The sequence below is a fragment of the Oratosquilla oratoria genome, chromosome 31 (assembly GCF_046742065.1).
Source record: "Oratosquilla oratoria isolate Oo_2021 chromosome 31, ASM4674206v1, whole genome shotgun sequence".
NCBI lineage: Eukaryota > Metazoa > Arthropoda > Malacostraca > Stomatopoda > Squillidae > Oratosquilla > Oratosquilla oratoria.
The window spans coordinates 12497811-12506643 of record NC_134807.1 but is presented as its reverse complement, the minus strand read 5'-3'; positions in this window follow the sequence as shown (position 1 = coordinate 12506643).

Below are 8833 nucleotides of genomic sequence, written 5' to 3'. Positions count from 1 at the left end.
CCATTATCAATAAGTCCCAGTTGCAGAAACTAGACAGTTGTTGGAACAACAGTTTGGCCTATATATTACACCTATATTCATTTTTTGTCCATTTGTTAGGGTTAACTCAACCCACAAACTGTCATATGCATCCTGTTTCACTTTCTCTAAAACACAAGCATGAACATTGTTTTTAACGTACAATAGAACACCCCCACCTTTCTTGTGGTTTCTATCCTGATGAAAGTGTTTAAATCCCGCAATATTAAATTCAGCTTCGAACCATGTCTCAGTTATTCGTATCATATCGAGATTTTCGCTTTTGATATACGCAAGTATATTTTGAAATTTGTTCCTAATACTACGAGCATTAAAGTACATGGTTTTAAGAAACTCGTGATTATTTATTTTTGACACATTTTGAGTTTCAATATCATGTCTTATATTATCATTTTGTTTTTTATTTATGCCTTGCTCTATATTATTATTATTTGGTCCTTCATTGACATTCAATGCCTCATTAACATTTCTCCTATCAAAATTAAAATTTCCCCCATTACGGACATCTGGTCGATTACGGTCATCCGATCTATTTTGTACATTTTGTCCCCCTACGTCACCGTGATTCACGCCGGCCTCCCATCGTTCAGTGACATTATGTCCGGCATCCCTTTCTAAAATTATATTTTGTCCTCCAGTGACATTATATCCTACCGTGATATTTTTTCCTCCACTATAATTACATCCCATCGTGATCTTTTGTCTTCCACTGTCATTACATCCTATCTTGATATTTTGGCCTTCATTGACATTCTGTCCGGTATCTCTTCCTAAAATTATATTTTGTCCTTCACTGACATTATATCCTACCGTGATATTTTCTCCTCCATTATCATTACATCCTATCGTGATATTTTGTTCTCCACTATCATTATTTCCCATCGTGATCTTTTGTCCTCCACTGTCATTACATCCCATTGTGACATTTTGTCCTATGACATTACATCCTAATGTGTCATATCGTCCTCTAGCGACATTACATCCTATCATGATATTTTGGCCTTCATTGACATTCTGTCCGGTATCCCTTCCTAAAATTACATTTTGGCCTTCAATGACATTATATCCTACCGTGATATTTTCTCCTCCATTATCATTACATCCTATCGTGATATTTTGTTCTCCACTATCATTACTTCCCATCGTGATCTTTTGTCCTCCACTGTCATTACATTCCATTGTGACATTTTGGCCTGTGACATTATATCCTAATGTGACATTTCGTCCTCTAGCGACATTAAATCCTAAAATTATATTTTGTCCTATACTGGTACATTGTTCTACATTAATGCTATACTCTACACTGTTTTCCCAAGTACATTCTATTTCCCCTTCCCTTTGGCCTTCTACCCTAAAAAAGGAGCTAGTTCATTACAAACTCCCACAATGAGGTTTGTAAGAACATCTTTGCCTCTGCGGGTACATATATATACATATATATATACATTTATATATATATATATATACATATATATATATATATATATACATATATATATATATATATATATATATATATACATATATATATATATATATATATATATATATATATATATATATGTCGATATAAACAATTTATTTTATATCATTCATTACCATTAATTACACAATGTAAAATGCAGCATACTACATATTCTATAAGACTGTTTATTGAAAACACACAGATTTTCTGCTCTTTCTTCGGTGAAGAGGCTGGGTTTCTCTGACCAAACCCCAGACGTAGTCGCCCATCATACGCTCATTATAGTGTCCTTGGTAGCGCTTCTCAATTTCCATCACATCTTGGTGGAAGCCCTCAACATGTTCTTCGGAGTAGTCTCCCATATTGAGTTTAAAGAAATCCAAATGGGAATGCATCATGTCCAATTTCAGGGACATTCTGCAACCCATCTCCTTGTAGGACTTGGGAAGATTGTCGACCAGTTCGCGGTAGTTTTCTTCCTTGTTGTTAGCCAAGAAGCCCTGAACTACCGCAACGAAGCTGCGCCAGGCACGTTTCTCCGATGTCAACAACTTTCCCGAGAACTCCAGGTCCAGCATTAGCTTTTTAATTTGCGGCCCAACGAATACCACCTGCCTTTATGTTTGACCTCCGACAACTTCGGAAATACCGCTTCCAAATTATTGAAGGAGGCAGCGTACTCATGATCTAATGCCTTGACAAATTGTTTTATGAGCCCCAGCTTGATGTGGAACAGTGGCATCAAGATCTTCTCCTGCTCAACCAGCGGTTGCCACTTGACGTTCTTTTCGCCAATGACAAAGTTCGTTCCTGATGGCCAGTCCTTCGTTTCATGATGTTTCGCTGTAGCTCGGCTATCCCAGTACCACAGGAAACAGGGATGTTTTGTAAAGCAGCCTTGCAAACCTGTCAAAAAGCCTACTTGAATAAATCATATATTTTTTTCAAAATAATTTCAAAATATTTTCTAAATAACATAACGATCAACAGTATGCTATGTTTTACTTCCGATTAGCATATCCCTGTATGTCTCAACGCTGTTGTATAGTTTCAGTAATGTTCAGAGACATTTTCTGCAATTTGTTGTTATTTAAAAAAAAAATTGATGTCATTTCCTTAATAACAATCAGCGACATAAAATATATACTTTTTCTTCATTCTTACGACCTAATAAAAGATAAACAACCAAAAAATTCACAAAAATTTTTTACACGGTGTTATATATCTATCATATATTATCATTAATTAAATACCTATTACTTATTGAAATACATATTTTGACAAAATAGGTAAAAGTGGTGATTTTATTCTAATTATTGACACTACCGAGACAACCAATTCTATCAAGGAATTGTCGAAGCTCTATGGAAACTCTAACCCTCCTTTGGTGACGCCCCTACGGACCAGAATCACTTAACATTCTTATATTATTGACAACTAGTCCCTACAAAAAATATATATATAGTCGGCACCATAAGACTTTATTCAGCTGAGGGCGAGCACCCGGTCAGCCGACCGGCTTCCAATCCATTTGGCGTTCCATGCCGGTCGGCTGACCTCCATTCCAACTAGCTATGTCTTTTCCTTTTACCCGGTCGGCTGGCATCGTTCTTTTGCGCGTTCTCGGCCAGCCGACCTCCTTATAAGTTTCCATTCCGTAATTCTTTCCAGCTTACCCGGACGGCCAGCCTCGATTCTTTGTTCTTCTTCGGCCAGCCGTCCTCCCATGCTCTTCTGCTGTGCTTTTCGACGTCCCCGGCCGACCGGTTTTCATTCCTTTGTTTGGCTTTCTTCTTAACCGGTCGGCCTCTTTACGAGCAGCTATAATTATCTCTACAGTATTTCCCCGGTCGGCTGGCCTCGTTCCTTTGCGATGTTCAGGCCAGCCGACCTCCTTAAAGATTTCCTTCTACGTATTCGTTTCCTTTAATCCAGGCCGACCGGCGGATCTTGTCGTTGTGGTTCCTTGTTGCCGCCGGTCGGCCTCCTGTCCTTTCAGTCAAGCGCGGCTCCCCCAAGTCGAGGAGGACCCTGGGCGGAGCGAACGATTTGTCGCCGCACCGAGGAGAGACATCAGAGATGGTCGAACTGCTCTCCGACCCGGAAACGGCGAGGATCCTCCTTGCGTCCCTTTGTGTTTCCTGTCGTCAAGCGATTCTATTCAGCTCAAGTCAAGCCTCGCAGGTGTTTCTGAGGTAAACCCCGTCTCCATTAAGTGTTTGTGTGTGTGATTCACCATGGTCTTGGATCACGTGTTAGACTCGTGATCGACAGCTATTTCCCTCCCGTAAGAGAGCTCGGAGCTCATAGCACCTAACTTCCTGCCCACGAGAGTTGGAGTAACGACTCGCAGCGCAGCGATACTGAAATTATTTCACCCCTGGGCGGGATTCGAACCCGGACCGCCGTAGTGGCAGCCGGGAACTCTACCAACTGCGCCACGAATTGTTTGTTTGTGTATGTGTGTGTGTGTGTGTGTGTATGTGTGTGTGTGTGTGTGTGTGTGTGTGTGTGTGTGTGTGTGTGTGTGTGTGTGTGTGTGTGTGTGTGTGTGTATTTACCTAGTTGTATTTACCTATTTGTATTTTACGGGAAGGGGAGCTTTGCTCGTGGTGCCCCGTCTTCATATCTCATTTTATCTAAACTGTTTTTAAATTCATGAATTGTTTTTGCACACACCACTTTTTCGTCTAACTTGCTCCAGATGTCTATTACTCTGTGGGGTAAGCTGTTCTTTTTCAGGTCCCTTCTATAACTGTCTTGATTTTTTCCGTGTCCTCTTGTATGTCTACTATCCCATTTTATTAGCTCCTCTCTATCAATAGTTTCTATGACTTTCATGATTCTATAAATTGTTATCAAATCTCCTCTCTCTCTTTTTTGCTCTAATGTCTGTAGTTCAAGTTTTGTTAGTCTCTCTTCATGTGATAGTTCTGAGAGTGTTGGTGCCAATTTTGTAATTGCTCTTTGTATTCTTTCAAGTTTTGTTATACATTTTTTTTTTGTATTTGGTGACCACATCGTCGCTGCATATTCCAATCTTGGTCTTATCAAAGTAACTAATATTTTTTCACCATTTCTTCGTCCAGGTATGTAAATGCCATTTTGATTGTTCTTATTAAATTATAAGTTTCTCAAAAAAAAAAATTTATATGTTTCTCAGGGGACATATTATTCATAATAATGACTCCTAGGTCCTTCTCATTTTCTACTTGTTTATATTTCTTCTTCTCCCAATTTATATGATCCCACTATTCTTTTTTTGCTTCTTCCAAATTTCATTATAGTACATTTCTTGATATTGAACTCCATCTCCTACTTCCTACTCCATTCCCATACTTTATTGAGATCACTCTGTAGCGACTCACAATCTTCTTCAGTTCACTTTTTTCAAAAATTTTGCATCATCCGCAAAGAAGCTCATATGACTTTCAATTCCTTCATCCATATCATTAATATGTATAGCAAACATTATTGGGGCCAAAACTGTTCCTTATGGAATACCACTTATCACTTCATCCCAATTGGAGTGTTTGTCTCTTATCACCACTCTCATTTTTCTTTCATGCAAGAAGTCTTCCATCCACTTCAGTAGTTTGTCCTGTATTCCTCATGCAGTTTCTAATTTCTTTAGCAATTTCTTATGTGGCACCTTATCAAAAGCTTTTTTCAGGTCTAGAAATGCACAATCAGCCCATCCATCTCTTTCCTGTATTACATCTATTAGCCTTGAATAGAAACACATTAAGTTTGTGACGCATGATCGTCCTTGTCTAAATCCAAATTGTCTTGGGTTTAGTATGTTTTTTTTCCAAATGCCTTACCCATCTAGTTTTGATAATTCTTTCACAGATTTTAGCTATCGTACTTGTAAGAGAGACCGGTCTATAGTTAGTAGGGCCTTCCTTGTTTCCCCCTTTATATATTGGTACTATATTTGCTCTTTTCCAATCTTCTGGAACTTTTCCCTCTTTCACTGAACTGTTTTTAGGCTATGCATTTTGTCTGCCAGTTCATTCTTGCATTCTCTCAAAATCCAGTTTGCCATTTCATCCGTTCCATGCGATTTTCTGACATCGAGATTACTCAAGTGTTTCATTATTTCATTTCTTGATACTTCTATCTCTTTCTTAGGGGGAACTCTCTCCTCCCATTCGATATCTCTAGGTTGTATGTTCTCACTTGTGAACACCGATTTAAAATGCTTATTCATAATTTCTGCCATATCTATTTCCTCTGTGTATTCGACCCCTCCTTGTCGTAGTTTCTCTAATTCTTATTTGGTTTTCAGTTTGTTGTTTACATATCTGTAAAATAGTTTTGGTTGACCTTTATATTTTTCTATGACATCGTTTTCGTATTTTCTCTTTTCTTCTCTGCGCACTTGTACATATTCATTTCTATAACTAGTATATATTTTCCGTTTTTAATTTTTGTTGTCTTTTTACCATTTTAACGAAGCTTTATCCCTTTTGTCTTTTAACTCCCTACATCTTTTGTTGTACCAGTACTTCACATATCCTTTTTCTTGCTTTTGTCTAGGCACATACTTTTCCACTCCTTTATAGTTTTTTGTCAATATACTCCATTTCTCTTCTACTCTTGTTTCCCCCTTGTGTATTCTTTCCCAGTCAGCTTTTTGAAATTATTCTTTTATTTTGTCAAAGGTTTTTTTCATACATCAATCTTTCTTTTCTATATTGTTCGATTTTTTTCATTTTTTTTTTTCCTCATTTAGTTCCAGTTGAACCAATATGGGGTAACTTTTACTTATTGGTGTTTTATATTCGATCTTGTCCACTATTTCGGGTTCTGATGTGATTATTATGGCCAGTCTCGATGGTTCTTCCTCATTTCTATACCTAGTATTATCTTGTATCCATTGCGTCATTGTATATTCAATAATCATATCAAGTAATACATTTCCCCATAGGTCATCTCCATCCTTCACTGTCATCTCTTCCCAGCAGATTTCTTTACAATTAAAGTCACCCATTATAATTATTCGTCCTCCATCTTCCATTATCTTAGTGATATCCGTGTGTCTTCTAACATATTTTTGTGTTCTCTCTCTTCCCACAAAGCCGTTTTAGGAGGCACTTAATTTACCACAAACTTCCTGCTCTTCCTGTCCTTGTCCTCCACTTCCATCATAATCATCTCTATTCTTTCCATATGTGACATTCCTTCTTAGTCGGGAACATAACTCCCACCCCCCTTGTTTTACCTCTCTATTTCTAATCCAGCAATTATATGCACCATGTCTTACACTGTTGGGTGGTAGTGGACCTTTCAATTTTGTCTCTACAATTCCCATTATGTGCGGTCCTTTTTCCTTCAGGTAATCATTCAGTTCGTTCAAACTTGTTATTAATCCATCTATATTTGTGTAAGACACTTTTAATTTTCTGCTACTTGAATAAATAATAATTATGATAATGATAATCTACAACCAGCCTAAAACTAATATGCGTAGTACTGTTTCATATTTTCATCTTACCGGATAGTTCCCTCTATATTATCCATATTTCTCTTCCTTTGCTCATACGGCGTAATTGGAATCGTGCTGATATCGACCTCGCTTAGTTGGGGTTCGAATCCCGCTCCCCTTTCCGACTGTGACTTTCATTCACCTGCCCCAACGGCCCAAGCGCACAATATGGCTAAGGTGACGGCTTCGGCCGCAGCTACTCAGCTCCTTCTGGCGGAGTAGCCCCCCCCCCATCTTCTCTTCTTTTATCGACAAGCATGCGACACTGTCAATAAAGCTCATTGTTGTTGAATGCGGCACAATCTTTTTGCCACCTGTTGAAAGCAACAAAGTCGCATTCAACATGTTGCCCTGTATTGAACTGGTGGCCCTGATGTGTGTGTGTGAGCTATTATTTGTCTCATCTTTCGTACAAGACCTGTCTGTTGTGGACGACCCTGCAGAGATTTTCATCGCTTAATCGACATAAGAATTGTAGTCGACACTGAAATCTAATAATAATGATGATATTATTACATACATACATATACCAAAGGCTTTTTCGCCCTTACAAGGGAGGTAGCCAAAAAACTAAGGCATAAAAATCACTGCCACCCATTCCATCCCTAATATACTCCACCCTCTTATCTTGACACCTCCCGGATGACGGGTCATCCCTGCATCTTGTCCACTGCCCTGGGTCAGAAGCAGTGTCGCAAGACAGTGCATCCACAGCAAGTCTGCTTTATTAAATCGGTAACCCCATATAGTAATAATGATAATTTAGATACTGTAAAGATAAAAATTATAATGATACTGTAGTAATGATGATGATAGTAATTATATCAATAGTAATATTAATAATTGTAATAATAATAATAATGATAATAATTATATAGTAATAATAATAATAATAATAATAATGATAATAATAATAATAATAGTAATAGTAATAATAATGAAAATTATAATAATAGCAATAATAAGAATGATAATAATAATAGTAATGATAATAATAGTAATGATAATAATAATAATGATAATAATAATAATAATAATAATAATAATAATAATAATAATAATAATAATAAAAATAATAATGATAATAATAATAATAATGATGATGATGATTATGAAAACAACAATAATAATAGTAATAATAACAAAAGTAATAAAAAATAATCATTATAATAATAATAATAATAATAATAATAATAATAATAATAATAATAATAATAATAATGATAATAATAATGATAATAATAATGATAATAATAATGATAATAATAATGATAACAAATAATAATGATAATCATATAGGCAATAAAATAAAAATATTCACATTAAAACTTAGAGCAATTCATTCATGGGATCACTCAGTGCCGAATATGATTCTCTACACGAACATCACAAAGAGCAATACAAGTACACTAATATAGTTGGCATGGTAAAACTGAATCAACTAATGTTCAGACGTTCTTGTAGAAATGCACGCAGAGGGATTTTTTAAATTAATTCTCTTTGCGAGAGAAATACTTCCTCCAAATTTCTAGTTTTGGCCACAGGCCTGCACGAGGAATTTTAAAGTGGCATATAGTCCTGTGACTGAGTGCGTGCGAAATGTCCCCGATTTCTTTATCTCACAAGACCTGCTTGAGTTTCATCTCTTAATCGATATAGCTCTTGTAGTTGTTACAGTACTCAAGGCTATCCACGCAGTCTCAACTCTCGTAAGGTGATGACCGGATAAATAGTCACGTAAAAACATGCTAAATAAACTCTTCGTACTTGTTTGCACATTATTTTTTCCTAGAGTTTCCTTTCGCTTAAGATGTTTGGGTTTAGATCAGCATTGGTAA